This window comes from Gorilla gorilla, chromosome 12, assembly GCF_029281585.2.
Source record: "Gorilla gorilla gorilla isolate KB3781 chromosome 12, NHGRI_mGorGor1-v2.1_pri, whole genome shotgun sequence".
Lineage (NCBI taxonomy): Eukaryota > Metazoa > Chordata > Mammalia > Primates > Hominidae > Gorilla > Gorilla gorilla.
In genome coordinates this window covers 127,858,439-127,884,326 of record NC_073236.2, presented here as the reverse complement: position 1 = coordinate 127,884,326, position 25,888 = coordinate 127,858,439, and the positions used below count along the sequence as shown (strand labels likewise).

Genomic DNA, 25,888 nt, shown 5'->3' with positions numbered 1-25,888 from the left:
ACTAGTACAGAAGTTGCCAAACTATGGCCCACCGCTTGTTTTTTAAAATAAAGCTGAAGTAAATAACAACGTCATTGAGATACGATTTATGTGCCAAAAAATTTGCCCTTGTAAAGTATACAATTTAGAGGTTTTTAGTATATTTAGAGATTTGTGCAATCATGACCACTGTAAGACAGTTCCATCACCTGGAAAGAAATCCTATATGCATTGAGTCACTCCCTATTATCCCAGGCCCCACCTAACCCTAAGCAACCACAAATCTGCTTTCTGACTCTATGAAACTACCTGTTCTGAACATTTCAAATAAATGGAATTATACAAGATATAGTCTCTTGTGACCAGTTTCTTTTAGGTAGCATGATGCTTTCAGGGTTCGTCCATGTTGTGGCACTCATTGGTACTCCATTTCTTTTTATACTGCTTAAAAGTCCACTGTGTGGACATACCACGTTTTGTTTACATATTCATCTGTTGATGGACCCTTGGGTTTTTTCCATCTTTTGACTATTATGAATAATGTTGCTATGAACATTCATGTACAAATTTTTAGGAGGGCATGTGTTTTCATTTGTCCTGGATATATACCTAGCAATGGAATTATTGGTTCATATGGTAACTCTGTCTGATATTTTGAGGAATTGCCAAACTTATTTTTCAAAGTAACTCTACCATTTTACAATCCACCCAGCAATGAATGAGTGTTCCCATTTCTCTACATCTTTGCCAAAACATGTTATTTTTCATTTTGCTTTACAATACTTTTGCGGACTGGTATTTTGTCTGTCTTCTTTATTTTCATCATTTTAGTGGGTGTAAAGTGTATATCATTGTATTTTTTATTTGAATTTTTCTATTGGCTAAGGATGATGAGTGTTTTTTCATGTGCTTATTGGTCATTTATGTATCTTCTTTAAAGAGATGTCTATTTAAATCCTTTGCCCTTTAAAAAATTGGGTTGTCTTTTTGTTGCATTCTATGAGATTGTATATATATATATATATATATATATATATATATATATATACGCACACACACACATACATACACACACACACACACACACACACACACATATATATGGATATTCAGGAACCAAATCCCTTATTAATGTGATTTGCAAGTAATTTTTCCCATTCTATGGGTTATATGTTCACTTTATGATGATGTTCTTTGAAACCCCAAAGTTTTGAATTTTTGTGAACTCCAATTTATCTATTTTTTTCCCTTTATCACTTGTGCTCCTGGTGTCATATATGGATTGAAACCATTGCCTAACCCAAAGCCACAAAGAGTTACTCTTATGTTTTCTTCTATAAGTTTAATAATCTTAGCGTTTATATTTAGGTATATGATCCATGTTGAGTTGATTTTTTATACCTGTGAAGTAGTGGTCCAACTTCATGTTTTACATATTGTTTGTTTGTTTGTTTGAGATGGAGTCTCCCTCCGTTTTCCAGGCTGGAGTGCAGTGGCATGATATCGGCTCACTGCAACCTCTGCCTCTGGGGTTCAAACGATTCTCCCCAGTAGCTGGGACTACAGGTGCTTGCCACCATGCCTGGCTAATTTTTTGTATGTTTAGTAGAGACAGGGTTTCACCGTGTTAGCCAGGATGGTCTCGATCTCCTGATCTCATGATCCATCCACCTCGGCCTTCCAAAGTGCTGGGATTACAGGCGTGAGTCACCATGCCTGGCCACATATTGTTTTAAAACAACAATTTTGTAAAACATCCAGTTGTCCCAGTGCCATTTGTTGAAAATACAGTTTTTGCCTCCGTTGAATTATCTTGTCATGCTTGTTGAAAATGAATTGATATAAGTATTATTCCCTTCCATTTTAATAGCTGGCCTTAACATTCCCATTCATGATCTTATATCTTATCCCATTCAAGGCAATACCGCTGGCTCACCCTTGTACAAACAGATCAAAGAGAGCCTGTCTAAAAGTTTCAGTGTATTTATTTTTAAACTTGGAGAAGGGAAAGTCTTTCTAGGCAGCATAGAAAACCCAGAAGCTATAAAAGAAAAGATATACACATATGACTATATACAAATTTTGCATTTCTGTTTGGCACAGAAGAGTTCAAACAAAGGAAAACAAACAAATCTGGGGAATGGATCTGCAACAAATACGACAAATGAAAGGCTAATTTTCTTCATCTTTAAAGAGCCCACCAATAAGACATTTATAAATTAATAGAAAACCCAATAAAGAAATATGAACAAGTACATTTAAAAGGTGTTCAATATATCTCTTAGTTAACGAGATGCAAATAAAAATTATGAATTACCGTGTTTTTTCCTTAGGAAGGTAAACATTAAAACACTGGCTCATGGGAAGTGCTGCTAGTGACTGGCTGATGGGGTGGAGAACATCTATTCTCCACAAATTATGGGGGTGCAAGTTGTTGCTACTATTATGGATTGTAATTTGCCAATGTTTGTTAAAATACAAATTGCTCATATTTTGATCTACAAATTTCATTGCTATGAATACTTGCTAGAATGAAGAAAAAAAAAACAAAAGGAAAACAAGCTTGGAAGCAGTCTAAATGTTTAATCAGGAATATTAAACAGTCATCAGGTAGCTTCATATATCTTAATATGGAAAAATCTCTAAAAATATTTTCAGGGGAAGATTTAAAATACTGTAAATTTGGACATCATATGGACCAAATTGTATAATTTCCCCCCCCACAAATCAGAACTTCCACAACATCATGTGTTTCAGAAACACAGACCATGAAGTGAAATCTCATCATACACACATTTTAAAAATGTAAATATAAAATAAAATGTGTAAAAACACAATGTAAAGGTAAACATGCCAAGTGAAAATTAAAAATTATAAATGCATTCATATGTGCCAGCATAACATTAAGTCTAAGCATAGTGTGTGTTGTTGCTGTTCTTAAAAGCATGCCTTAAGTATCTGATGATAGTGATTATCGTTTGAGGGAGGGACCAAGAATGGAAAGATGTATGTACTTTTCATTTTAAAACATTGCACACCACTGAGCAGCCTCATCCAGTGCAGGGTATTATTTTTAACCTTAAAAAATATGGTCAACTGCGGCCAGGAGCGGTAGCTCACGCCTGTAATCCCAGCACTTTGGGAGGCCAAGATGGGTGGATCGCGAGGTCAGGAGATCGAGACCATCCTGGCTAACATGGTGAAACCCCGTCTCTATTAAAAATACAAGAAAATTAGCTGGGTGTGGTGGCAGGCGCCTGTAGTCCCAGCTACTTGGGAGGCTGAGGAAGGAGAATGGTGTGAACCTGGGAGGCGGAGCTTGCAGTGAGCCAAGCTCGTGCCACTGCACTCCAACCTGGGTGACAGAGCGAGACTCCATCTCAAAAAAAAAAAAAAAAAAAAATTCAGTTGGGATTATTTGAGTGGTGGGATGATAAACCAATATTTTCCGGCTTTCTAGATCTCTGTATTAAAAACAAGTTATAGTTTTTTTTTTAATTAACATTCTTAAAATACCTACCAGTTGTAGTTTACTAACTGCAGTCAAATTTCTAAAGCTTGTTAGGTGATGGGGCTGCTAGAAGCCATGTGCCTATGAGAGAATGCATTCAATGTTGACATTCATCATCTGCTTCTTTTTAAATAATTTTGGTAAACTATTCCTAACATCAAATTTACAACTTAACCATTTTTAAGTGTGCCGCTCAGCGGCATTAGGTACATTTACATTGTTGTGCAACCATCATCATCCATCTCCACAAGTCTTTTCATCATCCCAGACTGATACCCTGTCCCCATTTAATAATAGTTCCTCATTCCTCACTCCGACTCCTGGCAACCACCATTCTGCTCTTCGTGTCTATGAATTTGGCGGCTCTAGGTACCTCACGTAAGTGCAATCATGCCATATTTGTCCTTCTGGGACTGGTTTACTCCACTTAAGATAATGTCCTAAAGGTTCATCTGTGTTGTGGTGTGTCAGAATTTCTTTCCCTTTGGAGACTGAATAATATTCCACTGATGTATGTGGCACATTTTGTTTCTCTGTTGATCCACCGATGAACACTTGGTTTGCTTCCACCTGTTGGCTATCGTGAATAATTCCGCCGTGCATATGAATGCACAAGTGTCTGTGTGAGACCCTGCTTTCAATTCTTTTGGAAATATGCCCAGAAGTGGAATTTCTGGATCATGTGGAAATTCTGTATTTAATGTTTTGAGGAACCGCCATACTGTTTTCCACAATGGCTGCACCGTTTAACTCTCCTACCAGCAATGCACAAGAGTCCCAGCTTCTCCACATCCTTGCCAATGGTTATTTTATGTGTGTGTCTGTGTGTGTGTGTGTGCGTTTTCTGATAGTGACCATTCACATGAGTGCAAGGTGATATCTCATTGTGGTTTTTATTTGCATTTTTATCTGCTCATTCTTACAGCAAACATTCACTGCCAGCACACAGGTGCCAAGACCTGGGACATGCACTAGTGCCCAGAGGAGCCCTGCTGTCATCGCCCTCAGAGTGGGGTGGGGGGACTGATAAGCAAATGCAAGCTGGCATTACCCCTCCTGGCAGGCAGTGAGGGGTAGCCTGCACGTGGCACTGTGGGGACCCTGGGGTGGTGTGATGCTCGCTTGCTTGGTCATCTCCAGGACTTCCTAGTAGGCTAGAGATAGTGAGTTCCAAACACTTAGGAAAAAATTATAGAATAACACTTAACAAAAAATTATAGAATAACACTTAACAGTGAGAAATTTCTACTCGTTTACTTATTGTTCTCCCTGCAAGCTGGGAAAAGACAAGCATTCTTTGATTTTGCTGTTAGAACGTGGGGTTCTTTGGAACATGTTCCAAGCACCACAGGCTTAAATGAAACATGTATTTCCACAGAGATGAAAGAAAAGGGAGGGTAAAATATCTCCTATGCAATTGCTTTGTATGCAGCCCAGGCTGTGAGGAGGAACAGTTTAGGCAACAGCAACACCACCCCGTGGCATTTGCAGAGGGCATTTAACTCTTCAAAGCACTGCCTCATAACCAAAGGAGGTGGCGTCCATGCGGAGAAAAGGTTATCACTTTTTTTTTCTTGGTCTATAATTACTCATGTGCTTCATGCACCTGGTGGAAATTATATTTAACAGTACATGCAAATGCTTATTTCCTGAATGAATTTACATTTTCTTAGCTACTTTCTACTGTTCCCTTAATGTGGGCTTTATTAACCAGTTTTTATGCATTTTTGTTGATGTTAGCTTCTTGGCTAGTAACATTCTCATTTGGAGCTATCTTGGAGGTAGGACATAAAATGTATATGTGTTTATAAGTATAACATTCTTGAAAAACCAGTTATTAAAAAACAAAACAAAAAAGATTTTATAGCCGGAGTAGTGGAAGTCTAAGCTTGCACTACTTTCTTTTTAATGTCATTGGTTGATAGGTATTATACAAGTAATTGCTACATTTAAAAAATTGATGAGGTTTAGTGTTTACTCCTGCTGAGTGAATTTTTTTCAGGATACCAAGCATTCTTTCTGTACTCTGAGTCATAGGTCAAAAAGTGGCTCTTAGATTCATGTATTTACTCTTTCTGGAAGCTTCTGCCTCCATTGTGGCATTGTAAAAGTGTCCTTTTTTTTTAGGGGGAAAGGGAATGGGGTGTGATGCCTTATAGGTGAAAAGGTTTCTCTTATTCCATCAAGACACTGGAGTTCTCAGAATGGTGTGAGCTTTGGCAGCCTGACTGGTTTCTTCAGGCCATGGGAGGAAGATAGAGCAGCAATGTTCAGGGACCCGATGTGCTCAAAGAGGCTCCCAGAGCACTGCGTCCACTGCAGGATCTTTTTGGTTTTTGATTCATTCAAGAAATATGAATTTATTATCTCTATTACGGGTTGACTTCTGTCCCACCAAAAGTATGTTGGATTCCTAGCCCCAGGTGCCTGTGAATGTGACCTGATTTAGAAATTGGGTCTTTGCAGGTATAATTAAATTAAGATGATGTCATATGAAATCAGGATGAGCCCTAATTCCATATGACCGCTGCCCCTCTAAGAAGAAGAGGAAGGACACAAACCCAGACTCAGAGAGGACATCATGTGAAGATGGAGGGAGAGGTGGGAGTGACGTGTCCATGAGCTAAGGAGCATCAGGGACTTGTGGTAAATCCCCAGAAGCCAGGAGAGAGGCAGGACATGGATTCTCCCTCAAAGCCCGCAGTAGTAACCAAGCCTAAGACACCTGGGTTTTAGGCTTCTAACTTCCAGGACTGAGAGAGAATAAATGTCTGCTGTGTATTGCCATCAGGTCTATGGTGATTTGCTATGATAGCCCCAGGAAACTCAGACAATGTCCAATATCCCAGATGCCACTTGGCACCGAGAAGCGTTAGGTAAAGGGGACAGTGTCTTTGCCCTGAAGGGGTAACACCAATGGAGGAACAGACCCATGGAATGGGGGCAGTGGGTCCCATGTGGAGGATGGTAGGCTTTGGAGTCAGACCAAAGCAACTTCCAGTTGGGAGCTGATTTTCTTAAACTTTTTGGAGTTTGGGGTTTTTCCTTTTTACAGTGCAGGGCACCAGTGTCCTTCTCATGGGATTCCTGGTGGAAGGGTGAACACAGGTGTGGAGTTGAATGAGTTTGACCAGGGCCTAGCCCGCCGAAGGCCCCCAGCTAACACTTGCTATGGAAGGCCTGGACACACCCTCCTCACTCAGGTCATCCATTTAGAGTCAGTCTCTGCTCTTTCAAATTCACTTTGGTAATTTTTGTCCTTGCATGGTGTTTATTTAAGGAACCATTCGGTTGGTTGAAACCTCACAGCATTTAGGTTTTGGCTCAATGCATTGGAACAATCTAGAAGGTATTTATAGCTAAAAACGTTTGTGCACCCCAAACCACATTATTTTACATCTCCTAACACTTGAACGAGCTCTGGTTTGGTTTGGATCTTTAAACTTTCTTGTGGTGTGGAGGAGAGTGAATTTTCCAACATCCCTCTCTCATCTCTGTAAATATCTTGGTCCCACCCCATCCAGTCGTCCCAAGCTGCGGTCTTCATCAGGTGACGCACAGGCAGCCCGATTATAATAACGTGGGCAGATGCTGTGTGAGGAGCCTTGATGGCCATTATTGGCAGATATTGGGCAAGACACTTTAATAGCTCACAACCTGCCTTTGTCTGGACTCACTTCAAGTCCTTTAACAGACACCTTCTATGGACAAAAATTGGTTTACATTTTTGGGTCTTGGCAAGACAGAAACACAGAAAAAAACATTTCTTCTGTTTCTTCTATACACCTGTGTAGGAACAAGCCAGGATTTATGAAGTTTGTCCTTTTTGAAAAACTCATTTTATTCCTAGCCAACACCATGACCTTAACGTGCATTCCAGCAATATCTCCAAAGGCAGCAGAGGGAGTGGGCCACAGAGGCATCAGTGCTGCCTCGTCAGGGACTGAAATCAGGCCGGAGCAGACAGTGGAGAAAGAAATATTTGGAGAAATAAGAACTGTGTTTTTATTCTTTTGTTGCCAGAAAGCCAAAACCGAAGCTGGAATTTTGTGGTTCCAGCACTTTTTGTGCCTCCCAGTCATTTTTCACAGATGGTTCTGGTTTAAGGAGAAGGCACTTTATCCACCAGAGGGAACGAGGCCCAGCGAATGTGCCCAAGCTGCCCATTCTCATGCCTTGGTTTACTCTGCAGCTGGAGAAGATGAGAGCTGAGAGAAGATGGCTCAAAAGCCACCAATTAGGATGCAAAAAGGGAGCGATAAAATTACTCTGCAACACTGAAACTTGAACTTTCCTTTACATGATGTCACCTGGGGAGCACCAACTGCAGAGTCAGTCACATGCTTCCTGGAGCCCACCTCCTACAAAGCTGAAGCTCACGTTTGGGCAGTTCTCGGTTTGCTTCTGAGCAGCTTGGTGCCTTGCCATGCATCAAGACTTTAAGATAAAAGGGGCATAGCAAAGGTGGAGGTGGCATCACCTCTTCTCTTCACTGCTGAGTGGGTGAAGCCTTTCCTGACCACATCTCTCTTCAGCAGCCCCTTGTCACACCCAGTCTTTGGCCCCTTCTCACCCCTCATCACCTCTCCTTGAAATCTCCCACCTTCCTACCAAGTGAGGTGGCTGGGTGTGTCAGGAAAGCTGGGCTGCCCCTCGTACACCATTGCAGCTCCCCTTTCCCCACCAACCCAGCACTGTGGAAGGAAGCCCACATCTTTCTCAGCGTACTCCTCTGCGATGCCTGGGCCATTTTCTTTGTCTTGTGTATACTGGCTTGTTGGCTTTATTAGCAACTTTCTCCTCCCTTTTCAGCATCCAGCACAGTTGTCCCCTCCTCTAGGAGGGCCTTTTCTTTCATTCCTCATAGGGTTGGCACCATTTCTTTATGACAGCTCTTAACACTTTTAGGTTCTAGTTATTCACTAAAGTTTGGACTGTGGATTTCACTCCAGGGAAACCATGCTACTTAGCGCTGCATTCTCAATGGCTAGTCATATGTGGTGCATAAAAAGGAGTCAATAGCTGGTTCTTACAGCCTTATAGATAAACTTACAGATTAGAGACTTTCCTCTGACATGTCCAATTATCTATGTGGCTTTAACTTTCAGGCATGTGTCACCTGACCTAGTGCAGCATATCTCATTGAGTTTAAAATTGAGAAAAAATGTCATATGTTCCACTTATACAGTGATTTGCAATTCACATACTTTCATGAAAGCTTTGATTTGGGGCCTTATCCATGGGAAACAGGAAGGGCATACACTCAATCCAGGAAATGAATATTGTCATCCCCATTTTACAGATGAGAAAACTGAGACTCACAGCAGCTTGTTGATTTATTCCTAGTTACAAAGAGAGTAAATTCAGAGCTGGGCCTTGTACCCGGGCCATCTGAATCCCAGCTCAAAATTTTTTAACAACATTGTATTGTTGTTGTTAGAAAAGCATAACAATCATTTTGTGGGTTTTATAAAATAAAAGAAAACCACAACCCTCCATGATAACAACCATAACAAAGCCCTTGAACACTTCGGGGCAGATGCTATCTATATTTACGGGTGTAGCGTGTGCTGAAATGCCACTGGTGTGTGAGCAATGCCCAAAGCCCGGGCACACAGGACCGGCTGTGTTGGGCAAACATCGTCACAGCTCATCGAACTCAAAGATTTGCAAACATAAAACATTTTCCAAGACTTGTCTCCATGAATGAGTGAGCCAAGCCCCTGGGGTGTGGCTATGTTACTCCATCAAAACAAACCCCAAAGCAGACCTTGGTGGGGTTTCAGGTCTTCTATTTGGGAATAAAGGTATGATTCATAATTATTTGATCCAGGTGTGCAAGTGCAGGCCAGACCTTCCTTCAGAGCCAAGCTGGGCTGATTGACTCTAGCATTCCTCTTCTACAGGCCCTTATAGTGCCATTTCCAGGTTCGCTTTGGGCAGAGATGCAGGGGAGGCTATAAAAGCCAAATTCGCCATTCAGATGGTCTATGGTTTATTAAGTGGGTTTAGATGACGTCTCAATACTTATAGGTGAGATCTTTTGGATCCTTAGGTTACCCCAGGTACTTAGGTCAAAGGCAATCTTGGCCCTCTCTGGGTCCTTTAAAATAAGGCTCAGGGAGGGTCACTCTATGTCTAATTGAGCCAGTGAACCCAAAGCAACATGTTTGCGTTGGAGAAACTCATCAGCGGCACCTGTACCTGGTCCCTGCTCATGTCTGGGCTGCCCAGTTCTCCTCTCCCCTTTCGCCAGCTCAGGCCCTATCAGTTTCCTCCTTCCGTCTTGAACCATGTCATGTGACTTCTCCTTGAACAAACCCCAATGGTTGGCCCAGCTCCCTGACTCTACCCTGCCTCTTAAAATATCAGCTGAGCTGAATGGTCTAAGCACAGCCCCAGACTCAATTTATCCTGGTCATACCTGAGAGCCATAACCTTGCCCCAAACCCTCTCCATGTAGGGAGACAGCAGAACATGGAGGGCAGAGTCCATGGAGGACAGATAGCCTGGGATGAGAGCCCTGGGTCTGCTCAGGGTGATGTGTGTGGTTTTGGTCACACCATTACAAACCTTGGCTTTGTTTCTGCATCTGTAGAGATGTGAGGCTGTGCAAATAGCAGGGCACATCAGGGGTCTGTTTCTGTTCCTGGCTACCTGTCCCTGAGCCACACCCTTTCCCTTCCCTATGCCTCAGTTTACTCCTTCATGAAATGCAGCTTGTAGTACCTAACCCAGGGGTTAAAATATATACCATTTTAAAATGTAACTATCAGTATTGATCAATCATTGTCCTGATTTTTTTATAGTGTACTTTTCTAATCATATGTTTTAAAGCCAAGAGAACTGGTTGAATGAATGTTTATTTTCCTGAAGGTATTTTTAAGATTTAGCTTCCTAATGGCCTATAAACGTTTCATATATGTGTAGTTTGATACATATTGTCACATTTGAAAATCATGTGAGTTGAAACTGGTTTTATACAAAATATAAAATAGTGGAAATTTTATAATTACAATCATGTAATTAAAAGTATTAACTAAAATATGTATGTATGTGTCTATATATATACCATTTACGTATATATATACCATTTACAAGATCATAGATTTGGTAGGGGTTGAATGAGATGGTGGATAGGAAGCACTTTTTGTAATATCTGTGTTTTAGTCTGTTTGGGCTGCTGTGACAAAGTACCATAGACTGGGCAGCTTATAAACAACAGAAACTTATTTCTCAGAGTTCTGCAGACTGGAAGTCCAAGATCAGGGTGCCAGCAGGGTCAGGTTCTGGTGAGTGTCCTCTTCCAGCCTGCAGACAGCTGTCTTCTCATGATGTCCTCACATGGTGGAGAGAGGGCGGGACAGCCCTCTGGGGTCCCTTTAATAAGGGTACCAGTCCTATTCATGAGGATCCCACTCTCATGACCTAATGGCTCCCAGGTATCCTGCCTCTTAATACCACCATCTTGGGGTTAGGATTTCAGCATATTAATTTGGGGAGGACATAAACACTCAGTCCATTGCATATCTGTTTCATAGTAAGGACTCAGTAAATGCCAGTTATTTTTATTCTCATTATCAGGGAGGGCTAGGGCCTGCCTGGGAGAACCAGAGGTGGGTGGTCAGCTTCGTCATGACAGAAGCAGGAGCCACCAGGGCCTGTGAAAGGAGAAGGGTCCAGGTCAGGTGGGTGGAAGGCTGCAGGGGTGAGTCAGGAGAGGGTGTCACCTGCAGTGGTCGGATCAGAGGCAGCAGGGCTCTCATCCCCGGCTGCTTGTTGAGGATGGAGGGGCAGGAAGTCCTAGGTGGAAGGATGGAATTCTGGGAGCAGGGTAGTTGGGTGGGGGGCTGAGGGCAGGAATCGAAGCCAAAGATGGGTCTGGATCTGAGAAACCACAGGCAGGGAGATCAGGACCTAGCAAACTTTGAGGACACCTTTGGTATGCCAGGTACTGTAGGGTGTGGGGCACAGAGGAGAGGAAGAGGAGGGCTCCATTCACCTGGGAGGACTCCAAAGCCAAGTTCAAGTGGCCTAAGGGGTCAGCCTGAGTCTGAATATTAGGAAACAGAGATCCCTGATGTGTTTTTGACTAAAAAAATCATTTTATGGTTTTTCTCATTAAAAATAGTAAGCACAAAGTATTTCACAGGCACACGTAGGAGGGGCTATATATAAATGTATGCTATGATGACAAAAGAGTTTGGATTCAAAGGACCAGAATTCAATGATGTTACTGTTTGTGCAGACTTGGGGCTCTGTTTCCTTATCTAGTAAAAGGGGATAATGATAAGGTCATTGATTTGTCTGGTCGTTTTGACCATTACATGAGACAGAGAAGCTGAAAGTGTTTTGCACACTATGCCACCCAAATGCTAACTGTCATACTTGAAGATCTATTTTTCCTTCTGAGAGATAAATCATACATGTTTTTAATCTCTGCCCTCTTTTTTCCCTTTTACAGTTCTCAGGTAGATGCTACCATCTACTTCTCTCTCCATTCAGTGATTATAAAATAACTTGAGAAGCTAAACAGCCTGTAATTTTCCTAACTCAGAACCTTGGTAGCCTTTGCTCTGTGAGCTGGGAATTTTAGAAAGGCTTCCAGAAAATGCTCTGATTTTCTGCGGTTGTCAGTTTGATGGGAGCCCTTTCCCAGCTCGGCTTGTCCGTTCCTTTCAGAGACCTAGGGAAAGAGAACTCACACTGGTGGAGTAGGGATAGGTGCTGGGCACCTGCACACGGGGTGTCTGGCACATGTGACTAAATGAACCGGAAGCTGAGTGGGGGATGTGCATGGCACAGGACTCGAGAACAGGTCTGCCCTGAGGGAAACTGAGTCAAACTGAGGCCCAGCCCTTTGTTTCAGGAACTGTTCTCCCCTCGCCATATGAAGATCTCGTTCTCACTCTGCAGTAAAATGCATCTCTCTCCCACTGTCTTCCCACACCTCAGTTTCTGATCAGCTCTGGCCCGACATTGGCGTGTGAGCCAATCATGTGTTTACAGCATGTTGAGGTGGATCACGCTCTGTGGTGCTTGGTGTTTTTACATTTTTGGCGACCTTTGAAAAAAAGAATAGACAAATGGCCCTGGCTGCCGAAACAAAGTACCACAGGCTGCATGGCTTAAACAACAGACGTTATAGAAGCAGCAGAGATTCTGGAGCCTGGGAGTCTGAGCTCCTGGTGTTGGCAGGGTTAGTTTCTTCTGAACCTCTCTTCTGGGATTGAAGGTGGCTGTCTTCTCCCCGTGTCCTCATGTGGCCATTCCTTTGTGTGTGTCTGCATCCTAACGTTTCTTTATTTTATGCTATTTTAATTTTTGTGGATACATAGTACATGTATATACTAATCTCTTCTTGCAAAGGCACCAGTCAGATTGGATTAGGACCCACCCTATTAACCTCATTTTAACTTAGTTACCTCTTTTAAGACCGTATGTCCAAATACAGTCACGTCTGATGTACCTGGGGTTAGGGCTTCAATATATGTATTTAGGGGTACACATTTCAGTCCATAACAGAATACAAAATTGTGAATACAAAATGGGGTTTGGAGCTTTGGAAAGGTTCTGCCCAAGTGAAGGGTCCTGGAGCCTAAGCCTCACGGGCTTCCTTGTAAATTGGCTTCCGAGTGGCAGCAGCCCTTGGCTATGACCGTGTTAGTGGGGTGTGGGGGAGCAGTGGGAACAGATGTGTCTGGAGTGTCATGTGCAGCTCAGGCAGGTGTTACCACCTGAGGGCAAGGAAGGGGACCTGCCAGCCTGCTTTCTGTAGACTGATTTTAGTGCATAAGTAAGGATGATTGAGGATGCAGGTGGATTTTCTGAAACAATAAACCCATCAAAAATGAAACACCACCACCATCATCACCACCACTGAAACACCTATGAACTTAAAAGCAGAGCATCTTCCATGAAATGCATTTCTTTCCTTATGGACTCTACTACTTCTTTCCCTATTCACAACATGGCCAGAGCTTTACAGAGTAAAAATAATTCCAACTGGAGAGCACTTAACAGTTTATAAGGCACCCTCGCATCCACACCCCACCCATCCTCTGAGACAGGTGTCAGCATTCACCTGTACTGCTGGGGAATCCCAGGCTCAGCAGGTTGAAGTGACTCCCCCACGCTCCACAGTGAATGAGTGCCAGGGGCCCTGCACTGCATGCGCGTCTTATGGGCTGAGCTCTTTTTACTACTGTACACCATTTTTCTTTGTGTGCCAGGGGCGATGTCTCTAAAAATAAATCTTCATGCTAATGGGACTATCATGACAAAGCAACAGACACTCAAGCCTTCAGGCCTGGAATCCAGGCCATAAAATTAAGCTACATGAGACGAGAGAGTGTAGTTGGTTACAAGGGAGTTGGAAATTATCAGAGATCTGACCAGCCAAATATGAATCTATGGAAATATTCATTTATTATCAATGTTTACCCTGCCTAAAGTCACAGTGGATAGGACAGTGTGGCCTAGCCAGGTAATTGAAACGTTTCAGCACATTGGGTGGATCTTGGCCTGGGAAACTAAGACAAGACTGAGGAACCTCAAGGAAAACCAAAATGGGGAATAGGGTATGATTTGATTCATGCCAGCTTGATTCATGTTAACTATACTTTGCAGTAATTACTCTAATTAGTGGTTTTGAGCATGATGAAAGAAAATAATTATAAGTATTTATGGCTGGTCAGTGGGTTACAGATTGGACAATCAAGAAAAGTAGACAATGAAACATGGTATAGCTGAGTTTACTCCATGCTGTAATTAACATTCAATGGACTCATCATTATGTTCATTTGGTGACAGCACAACATTTAGTGTGAGTTCAGGAGCCATGGCAGAGCAGCTTTGAAGGCAGCGTCTCTGGAGTGACTGATCTTTATGCCCCAGCATCTATGAGGGGAGCCGCACAGTAAGAGAAGGCCCATGAAGATTGGTTGGTTGGTTGAGGGAATGAATGAAATCATGAGATCCACACTATTGAATTGAGAAAGAATGGACAACTTTGTTCTACATGTGAAGCCCACCACCCAGGCTGAGCAGACAAATATTGAGAACAAAATGAAATCCGGAAACGGTATGCTGCACTTAGGGCAAAAGTGACCTGGCAATTTCTCCTTCATGAGTCCTTAGTAAAGGGACTTCCTAGAGATGTACTGAAGTAAAATCATTTCCTGGATATGCCCTCTCCATTTCCACCTTTGCTTTCATACATATTACTTGTATGACTATGCTACTTCCTCTCTAAAGTGGAGCTAAAAGAGAACCACCTGGTAGTTCTGTCGGGATTGAGTGAGCTCACATGCATGCTGTCCACTCTGGGCAGGAACACAGTAGACGCTCAGTGAGTATCGGTGGCTGCTCCCCAGCATTCTCACCCCATCCCCGTCTCCTCTTGCCCAGGCTCCTGGAAATTCTCCTTTGTTCCCCACACATCTTCAAGTCCAGCTCAAGCCCACAAGTGTTCCCCAGCTCCCCTGCATGCATCCTCTCTCTTCCAAACAGCCCCATTCTCGGTTCTGAGTTGGGTCCTAGTTGGATGTACTTAACCTTGTTCCTTAAAGCACTCTCATGGGACAGCAGGAATCCCCCCCCCCAACTTTTTTTTAATGTTTCTCTTTCACTCAGTTCTTAAAGGGTGATTACAAATTGCTTAGATCCAATTAGAGAATCTTGACATGGCCACTTAACTAGCTATGTGGCTTAGAGTTTGCCACTTTCTCTCTTGAGCCTCAATTTCCTTATCTGTAGGAAAAGGGATAATGATTTCTACCTTGCAGGGTTACAGTGATTAGAAATAGTGTTTATCAAGTGCCCAGTACAGGTTTTAGCACATATAAGAGGCTCCACACGTAGTAGGTAATGATGATGATGATGATAACAATAATGATAGAATAATACAGCAGCAACAACTGATGTTTATTGAGCTCTTATTATATGTCTGACATTTTCAAAGAATGTTTCTTATCTAAACTGTCTTAATTTGGATAAATTCAACTATAAAGAATGCTGGACCAGGTTGGGAGTGGTGGCTCACTCCTGCAATCCCAGCACTTGGTGGAAGGATTGCTTGAGGCTAGGAGTTCAAGGCTACACAGTGAGTTATGATTGCGCCACTGCCCCCAGCCTGGGCAAGAGAGGGAGATGTAGTCTCTATACAAAGAAAACAAGAAAAGAAAGAAATGATACTGGACCTTGCACAATGCTTTTATGGGAAAGGTGATGCATCTTGATGGAAAACAAATATAGGAGTATTTAATATGTGCCAGTTGGTTTGCATGTGCACAGAGCCAATCACCAAAACCATAAAACCAGCAATAATGAAGAATTTACCAAGATCCCATAGCTAGAGGAGAACACAGGGTCAGAATTTAAGCTCAGGTTTTTCTGACCTCAAAGTTCTGCTCTGAGGACGGGAGTGGTGCTAGGAGAATAAAGCAGGCTTTACCCTGTCCCTAAGGTGCAGGGTCAATAGTCCAAATTGCAATGTCTGAGGGATGTGGTAGAGTTTAGCCTGATTCAGGCTCTATTAGCCCTCAATAGACCTAGGGTATGAGGGCAGATACTAGTAGGCAGAATGGATGTTATAATACAGGTGCATAAAAAGCTTGGGCTTCCAGGAGGTTGGTGCCTTTGAGAAGCTCAAGGCTGTGTAGACCTTGCCAGGGATGAGCTTAAGGTTTTGGAGTAAACTTCACTCAAAAGACCAAGGCACACAGAAAAGTATTTGGAGAAACAGGTGCGGTCTGTGGTGTGAAGGAACAGATCAATGCTAAAACTCCGTCTCTTAGTCAGTGAAACTAAGTTGCCTTCTCTACGGTCTTCTAAGGAATTGGCCAGACCTAAACTTACAGGACAGCCTAAAGCTCACAGGGTGGGAGTCATGTAATTCACATGGAAACTCTGGGAGGCGGTAGAATCACTTAGTTCCTGGTTAATGGAAAGGGAGACTGAGGATCATGGAAGTGATATAATTTTTCCAAGTTCATAAAGCTTATACGTGTGGAAGTGTGGGTTTGATCCAATGTTCTTTGCTCTTCTGCTTGAGTTATTTGCCCTGTTCCAGAGATGGGAAAAGGAATTCCAGGAGACAGCGTGTGAAGAAGCTGAGGACTTGGAAGGGTGACTCGTCAAAATATTCATTTGACAGGATCAGATAAATGGATTTTTGTATGGAAAGAATGAAAGAGGAAGAAACACCAAACACTGCCATTGCTTAAGAACTTCTCCAAGTGCTCTAAAACTGGAGATGTGTCTAGTCCTTTATGGTAAAATATAGGCTGTCTGGGCTTCCATCTCCCCATATTGGAAGTAATGCTTAGGGAAGCTTGGTCTTGGGAGCCAGATGAATTTGGTTTCAAATTTGAGTTCCACTATTTACTAGCCTCTCTAGACTCAGTTTCTTCATCTACAGGGAGAATCATAAAGTCTACCTTGTGTGGATTGGGATCAATATAAAGAAATCACTTAGCCCTTCTTGGTGACCATGAAATGATAGTTGCCATTTTTTACCATCATGACCCTCTATTTAGGAGGAGCAAAAAACATCTAGGAGATGATAGAGGGTCATGATGAGTTCTAGCATCTAGGAGATCACAACAACTAAGGACTCCAAAAGGGAGAGAGAGATGAAGAGGAAACAGGGGAGAAAAAAAAGCAGTCTTTCAAGGAGACAAGAGGAATCTATTTTCACTTGTCGTTTGCATGCGTGGAAGGATGAACACCCCAGAGGGTTTCTGCTGCTCCTGGCTAGGCGTTGCCGCTACTGGCCTGCAGAGGATGTGGGCATACCCTCAGTGCAACAAAACAAAACAAGTTCCCTTTCCTTTGGACCGTGATTAAAGCAACTGTGGGTGTGCTTTGCATGTACAAAGCGTATTTTCAATTGAGATCTTCAATCAGCATCTCATACAATTTGAGAAGCAGCCTTAAGCCTTCTGCTAAGCTTGCTCAGGACTTGGCAGGGAGTGAATTCAATGCCAGCTCTACATACGGCGTCTACAGCTATGATTTCAGCCAGGGCTTTGGAATCTTCAGGTTTGGTGGAGCTGTCTTCTCCAGGGAGAGGCTCCTAGTGGCCCATAATCTGGATCTTTGCAGCTGAGTTAAGAGAAAAAATATTAGTATCATAATCTGCCAAGGAGTTTGCGGCCAAATACCAGCTCTGACTGCTATTCATTCATGCACTTGATAGACATTTGCTGAGTGCCTACTGTGTCCCGGGTCCTGAGCCAAGTGCTGAAGGTTCAAATATAGTATTAAAAATAGCAAAATGTAGCTGCCATTTATTGAGTACCCAGTATGTGCCAGGCCCTGTGCTAGGCAATAATAACATGAAGTGAGAACCAAGAATAGTGATAATTTTCACCACTTTTTAGTCATTTTCAGCTGGGTACTCATGTTTTGCTCCTGTGTTTACCCCTCACACAGCTTTTAGAGGAAGAATCCTAGTTAGGAATTGGTTACCATTTGCTATCCCTCAAAAACCTTTAATTACTTGTCACTTTTCCGTGAAAAAGTCATTAAAAATTTATATTTATTTCAGACGAGATGGGGCACATTCAGGGTGGTCTGGCTGTAGACTAAAAATGTGTATTTATTTCAAATAATAAGTATTCTTCAACAGGCTTAATCTACCACTTCTCTTCTGGGATGTCTTCTAACTGAGAGATCCTTGAGCAGTCGCTGGGGCTTCCCATGCTATCCCAGTATTGGCCATGTGTCCATGCAGCACGGGCAGATGGTTTTCCGGTCAGGTGTAATTCAAATGTATTTTCTCAACACAGTCTGGCAGGCAATGCAGTCTCCACAAATGCATATCACATCTCATAAAGAAACCATGCATATTGCATGAGCTCCAAATGTAGAAACAGATACTCATAAAATACAAGCCTCAAAATAAAACCGAAACATTTCAAAACAACAGCAGTTGCAACGCCACCAATTTATTTATTTAATTTTTTTTTTTTTCAACAAGATCGTGAAACAAATCCCCACAGTCCCCGAGCAGAATCTGAAAATCCCAACAGCCCTGGTGAGGGTTTGAAATGGGTCCTTCTTATAGGTGGGGGAAGCAATAGACTGACAGACTCAGATAGCAATTTTGTTGAGCAAAATGTCTTTTCCTGATCTGGAAGCTGGCAAAGATGAAAGCAAAATCAAATAGCAGTTTTTCCAGAATGGAGTCAGAAGGTCCTATTTTTGCAGATCCCATTTCTGAATGGTTTGAAGTCTTGGTAGCTGGGGCTACCTGCCCTGGTTTGGTCGTTTTCACTCTCAGTTTTGAGGCGACACAGGGCAGGGGTCTTGTTCTGTTTCCTCCCAGGTGCCTAGTGCAGTGCCCAGGACCTATGGCTCAGTGAACATCTGTTGGATGCTTTTCCCAGCCCTGTCGCCAGCTGTTCACTCTAATTCCATTCCCTCCTTTCCCGTTTTGGAGCACATATTGCTATGCGAGTGAGAGTGACATTATGATGGGGATAACCTTTAATGTGCTCTAATTTATGAAAAAAGTAACATTTAAAAAGTTGGTACTTTATTATTAGTGCTGTGGACATCTGTTGATTTTGGATTTTTAGCATTCCTTTCGTCTTACAGTAACAACCACCTCCTTTCTGGTGGGAAATTGGCATTCCTTTCTTCTTGCCCCAGGGAGCATGGGTTGCTCTCTCATTTACATGTTCTTTGCATCCCACACAGATTAGGCAGTTTCTGCAACACTGTAAGTCACTATTTTTTGTTTTGTTTTGAGATGGAGTCTCATTCTGTCGCCCAGGCTGGAGTGCAGTGACACGATCTTGGCTCACTGCAAGCTCCGCCTCCTGGGTTCATGCCATTCTCCTGCCTCAGCCTCCCCCGAGTAGCTGGGACTACAGGTGCCCGCCACCATGCCCAGCTAATTTGTTTTATTTTTAGTACTGATGGGGTTTCATCATGTTAGCCAGGACAGTCTCGATCTCCTGACCTTGTGATCTGCCCGTCTCAGCCTCCCAAAGTGCTGGGATTACAGGCATAAGCCACCACGCCTGGACGTAACTCATTAATTTATTTGCCATTCTTTCTACTCCCTGGTCTGTGTGCTTATTCAAGGTGAAAATGGTGTGTTATTTAACTCCGAAGTCTCAGCACATAGGGCAGGATGCCTGGGTGCAGTGCAGGTGCTTGGGGAATGCCTACTAATGTGAGTCCAGTACATTTTAATGGGCAGGAGGGATACTACTGACTTTCCATCAATTAGACACCACTTCAAGGAGCTTCCCAGCAGTGGGTGACGTTTGCATGGAGCCATCCTTAAACTCTCTTGCCCCTGTTTAGGTTTTGCTGCTGGTTCTGCAGTTTGTAGTCACAGACCAGAGCAAAGCCACAGGTAACTGGTAGCCAAGGGCTTAGAATCTTCAGGGATAAAAGTCTGGGTCACCCATAGGTCACCTGCAGAGGTGCAGGTCAAGATAAGGGAAAATTAAAACAGATGCTGGATGTGATACTTTACTTTATCTGTCAACTTGGTAGGCCATGGTACCCAGATATTTGGTTAAATACTAGTCTAGATGTTGCTGTGAAGGTGTTTTTAGTGGAGATCAATATCTAAATCAGTAGACTGATCTAAATGAAGCAGATGATCCTTCCTAATGTGGGGTGGCCTCATCCAATCAGTTGAAGGCCTCAGGAGAAAAAAGACTGATGTCCCCCAAGGAAGACAGAATGCTGTCAGCAGAGAGCTTTGGACTCAGACTTGATCATCAGCTGTTTCCTATGTCTCTAGCCTGCTGGCCACCTGCAGATTTTGGACTTGTTGGTCTCAATAATTACACCAGCCAATTCTTTAAAATAAAAATCTCAACCTGTATGTATGTCTCCATCCATCCATCCATCCATCCATCCATCCATCCATCCATCCACATATGTATGTATGTATGTTTGTGTATCTTTCTATCATCTATCTAATCTGTCCATTCACCTATTATCTATTTATTATCTATCCATCCATCTATTTACCTATTTGCTATCATCATTTATCTATCATGTTTCTATCTATTCTCCTCTCTCTCTCTGTCTCTGTCTGTCTCCAGTTTTGTTTCTTTGGAAAGCCCTGAGTGATACCCTGGAAAAGAGGGGTGGTGAGTATCATTTACAGCCAGGAGACAAATGGGAGCTGTGGGGATTGTATTTTGTGCCATAAATCCCCTCATTTAGGTTTTTCCAGGGAACAAGACAAATCAGTACCCTGGAGAAGCTGTTCCCTGAAGGGGCAAACTTACCAGAGGAAGCAGGTGGACCTGAATGCCACAAGCGGTGGATTAGGAAAGGTTGTGCTGTTCAGCCTGAATCCCTTCTCCAAGGCCAACATGCCAAGTGCCTAGCTGCTGAAAATACCAACCGCTGCCGCTGCTTCACAGCCCGCCTCACTAGGAGTTGCCCTTGGTTGTAGGGAGGGAATGGCCTTAATTAAGGTTTCATCCCCTTTAGAGGGTAGCTCCTGTCATGGCCAACTGATGCAGGGATACAAAGCTGTAGGCTCTGTGCCTCAAGCTGGGATCTGGAGAAGGGCAGTCCTGGCTCCAGAGCACCCTAGAGGGCCCAGTGAGGGCTCAGTGAGGACTCAGTGGCAGCCGCATTGTTGCTTGGTTTCCCCTTCTTCCCAGACCTGCTTCTTCATTTCCTTTGAGGTGTACCTTCAAGAAGCATTGCTCTGTAGTGCGACTCTCTGCCTCAAAGTCTGATTCCAGGGATCTTGATCTGGGACAGATGGTTGTTAGCATGTTACTTGGCACCAGCAGGTACTCAAGGAATGTTAGTTTTCTTCTGTTATGGCCTTAACCTACTCTTAGAGACTGTATCAGGAAAGAATTTCTAATGGCTTTCACCTTTTTTTTTTTTTTTGAGACAGAGTCTCGCTCTGTCGCCAGGCTGAGTGCAGTGGTGCGATCTCGGCTCACTGCAACCTCCGCCTCTCAGGCTCAAGTGATTCTTCTGCCTCAGACTCCCGAGTAGCTGGGACTACAGGCACACGCCACCACACCTGGCTAATTTTTGTATTTTTAGTAGAGATGGGGTTTCACCATGTTGACCAGGATGGTCTCGATCTCCTGACCTTGTGATCCACCTGCCTCAGCCTCCCAAAGTGCTGGGATTACAGGCGTGAGAAACTGTGCCCGGCCAGCTTTCACCTTTTATTTGTAGTGTCTGTTTGGTAGCAATGGTCCCTGTCATTCAGTTTCAAAGGGAGTTGACTTCTTAACTTAAATTCATCTTTTCCTGCTTGAAGTGAACCCTTATTTCTCCCACCCTGCACTCTCCTTTTTTACACCCATGCACACACACACACACACCCCTTACATCGACTGCAGCAATCAACCAACAAACATCAACCGTAGAAGACGGGTATAATTGTTTCAATTTGTGTTTCTGAAGAAAGTTGTTTCTAGATAAAGTTTGCATTTGACGTAAGATTGTTCTTAGAATTTTTTTCTCTCCTTAAACTAATTTAGAGGAGTGGAAAGAGATGGGATGAGAGTTACACATAAGTTGCAAATACCTTTTCTGTAGTGCTGGGAAAAAAATAAATCCATGAAGTTCATGGGTTAATAAAACATCTTGGCAGGGCATGGAGGCTCACACCTATAATCCTAGTACTTTGGGAGGCTGAGGTGGGCGATCGTCTGGAGTCAGGAGTTCGAGGTCAGCCTGGCCAACATATAGTGAAACCCTGTCTCTATTAAAAAATACAAAAATTAGCTGGGCATGGTGACGCATGCCTGTAGTCTCAGCTACTAGGGAGGCTGAGGCAGGAGAATTGCTTGAACCCAGGAGGTGGAAGTTGCAGTGACCCGAGATTGCACCACTGCACTGCAGCCTGGGTGACAGAGCAAGACTCTGCCTCTCAAAAAAAAAAAAATCTTGCAACTGATTTTAATTCACTCTTGATTCTACATTTCATCTCTCTTTTTTTTTCTGTCTGCTTACTCAAAGGGATGTTTTGCAAATTGTAGAACCTTCAGATTGACATCAGTAAACAAACAACAACAGTTTATGCTACTTTGATATTTCAAAATACAAATTAAATGCTCTGTTTATCTGTCAGCATTGAATCCAGTCATACTAATTATCCTCTGGGAAGTCGATAGTTTTAAAACCCTTTTACCATCAGAATCCAGAGATAAAGGTGGGGATAAAAGGAGAGAAGGCAACTTGCTTAGTATCTTTTGCTACCAAACACCTTCAGTGACAGCACCATTTACTCTTTACCTCAGCATTGACAGAGGCAGAGTTGGTCTCCTGGAAATGAATTTTGCTGCAGTTGCTGCTATTACTGTTGTTACCGTGGGGTCGCTCCTGTTCCTGTAAATGCTGAAAGCTACTCTGGATTCGTAGCCCAAAGCGAACTTCCTTCTACACACACTCACTCTGGTTCCACCACAGCTGTGCTGGTGCAGATGTGAATCATCTTTGCAAACAAACTGAAGATTATTTCAAGAGTTAGTCTAATGAGTAGTGAATGTGGGCTGATTACTGTATTTGCAAAGAACCTTATTTTTTCCAACATCGTGCTAAAGAACAGACTGGTACTTCCCATAGGCTTATAAAAGTAAGTAATCAATGTGTTTGTGTAAATATTTAATGATGTCCACATTCACATTCATGAATCAATGGGCGATCATAATTGCTTTTGTGGGATGTGATAGACACAAACTTAAACAAGAACCCACCATATCTTAGCAAGCTTTCTTATGGAATGTAGAAAAAAATATGGTGATTAGAGAAACATTTCTACCATGTGAAAAAATCTTGCATAAAGAATTTATACTTCGCTGGGCTTGGTGGCTCATGCCTGTAATCCCAGCACTTTGGGAGGCCGAGGTGGGCGGATCACTTGAGGTCAGGAGTTCAAGACCAGCCTGGCCAACATGGCAAAACCGCATCTCTACTAAAAATACCAAAATTAGCAGGGCATGGTGGTGTACACCTGTAACACTAGCACTAAGGGGGCTGAGGCAGGAGAATCACTTGAACTGGGAAGGTGGAGGTTGCAGTGAGCTGAGATTGCACCACTGCCCTCCAGCCTGGGCAACAGAGTGAGACTCTATCTCAAAAAAGAATTTATATTTGGATACATGAAATTAAATATTTATCTTTATTTGTAACATTTTCTTTGTGATTTAGTTTCATAAATCTAATTTAGATCAACTTGACTTGCTGATTCTTCACCAGGTGCTGAATTTATTTGCTCACAACTTCACATTCATAGAACAGGCACTTCTTGATCCTTGGCTGTGTAATATGGTTCAAAGTTTAGAGTCACAGAGAGACCTGGCTTTGACTTCCGACAGTCCTGAGTTCAAATCAATTTCTCTGCTTGTTAGTTGTTTGACTTTGGACATATCAACTAAGTCTTTGTGCTTCACTTTCTTCACTTATAATATGGGCGTTATAGTTACCTAGCAGAGCTGCTGTGAGGATTAAATGATGCAGCAATTTCCGGTATATAGTAAGTTCTCAATAAGTGGTTGTTTCTTCCCATTTCCTTTAGTGTACCTGGAAGCTTTTGTAATCCAGATGTGAAAGAGAACCATAACATTCCCTGAGAAACTTCTGGTTTATAGTAGTTTGGGAAAGCCAAACTTTATGTGAATAAGAGAGAGAGGAGGGGATACTGTGATATTTTTGGCCAGTGATTTCTAACATGTTGGCCAATTAATACTCCTTCAACCTGACATACTTTTTCTTGCCTTTAAATAGTCCATGTCCTACCACCTCCTCCACCAAGCTTGTCTTTTGTGACTCAGACAGCCAACATTGCATAAAAGCTCATGCCCCTCCAAACTTCCATGCATCACTCTCCAAACATCACCATCTCCTATTACAGCTGTTTTAAGTCTTGGCTTATGGTCTTTACAGAAATTATGCTTTGTGAGAACAGAGCTACTTCTGCTTCATCATTGCACCCAGAGGACCTGACGAGGGACAAAACATGGCAATTGTGTGGGGCAGAGGGAAGTGTGGGTTTCGAGTTAGAAGACTTGAGTTTTGATTCCAGTTTTATTGGTTGCTGTGTGATGTCAGGCAAGTCCTATACACTTTCTCAAACTATGTTTCTTCATCTATAAAATGGTTATAATAATCCTACTGGTTATAATTTTTTGTAAACTTCCTCAAATCCTATTCCAAAGGAGGTACAATATAAATAAAATGAATGAAATGGTTCCTACTGTATCTACATTATGACACTATTGGACACTATAGGAGATTATGGTTGTGGAAATATATTTGATAAGAAATGCAGTACACATGCTATTTAGGGTTATTAGGAACTCATTAAATATTTCCTGAATCAATGTGTAATGGAAATAAGATTTCTTTTACCTGCTGGGTGTGGTGGCTCACTCCTGTAATCCCAGCACTTTGGGAGGTCGAGGCAGGAGGATCACAAGGTCAAGAGGTCGAGACCATCCTGGCCAACATGGGGAAACCCTGTCTCTACTAAAAATACAAAAATTAGCTGGTTATGGTGGCATGTGCCTGTAATCTCAGCTACTTGGGAGGCTGAGGCAGGAGAATCACTTGAACCCAGAAGGTGGAGGTTGCAGTGAGCCGGGATTGTGCCACTGCACTTCAGCCTGGAGACACAGTGAGACTCTGTTTAAAAAATAAAATAAAATGGATTTTTTTTACCTTTTTATTTTATCAGCCTAAAGAGGAGGGTGATGGATTGCCAACACACTTGGAGGGAGAGGAGAGTGACTCTTGGTGGAAGAAGACAGCTGTCAAGGGAAGGTAGCAGTGTCTGACACATGGTGTGTGTTGAGGAAGTATGTATTGAATATGCTGAATGAGTAAACAGCATAGTGATTGGGAAAGTATCCTGCAACACTTGCAGGATTATGTTTTGTGACAGGAGAAAATCCTGTTGAGGATTGGGAAAGTATCCTCAACAATGTTGAGACAGAAAAGGCAGCTGATGCAAATCATTGATGAGGCACTGATGAGGGACTCCTTCCCGACTCTGACATTCCCTATCCTCCTGCATTATTTCTCTAGAGTATACTTTGCATCTACTTATGTGTTCACGTCTTTGTTTATTTATCTGATTAGTTAGTTTGATGTCCATCTCCCTTACTAGGTGATAAGCCCTAGGAGGGCAGTAATTTTTGTCTATTTTGTTCACTCCTGTGTCCACCAGGTGCTCCAAAAATACTTTTAGAATAAATGATTGACTGATTCTTTTGTATTCCTTAGGTAAGGAAGATTTTCAAGCAACCTCTTGGGGAACTGTGCAGCTATAGTATATTTCAAATGTGCATCTGCTCATTAAGATGGAAGAATAAATAATCATTGAGAAAGAGACTTACAACCAGATAAAACCTTTTGTTGGAACAAACTTGTGAATTTAGGCTG

At 42.6% G+C, this 25,888-nt stretch overlaps 1 long non-coding RNA gene and 1 other non-coding gene across 2 annotated transcripts in view; one reads left to right on the top strand and one right to left on the bottom strand.

Annotated features, from left to right (window-relative positions):
* The window catches only part of LOC109025773 (uncharacterized), a 45,786-nt gene extending 20,519 nt beyond the window's left edge, over positions 1-25,267 (top strand). Inside the window, exon 3 of the long non-coding RNA XR_008677183.2 lies at positions 25,182-25,267. This is a non-coding gene — a long non-coding RNA (uncharacterized lncRNA). The remainder of the gene's footprint in view (positions 1-25,181) is intronic.
* Positions 2,703-2,772, bottom strand: LOC115933624 (small nucleolar RNA SNORD18). The gene has a single exon (XR_004069491.1). It is a non-coding gene; the product is annotated as a small nucleolar RNA SNORD18 (small nucleolar RNA).
* Positions 25,268-25,888: the final 621 nt, after the last annotated feature.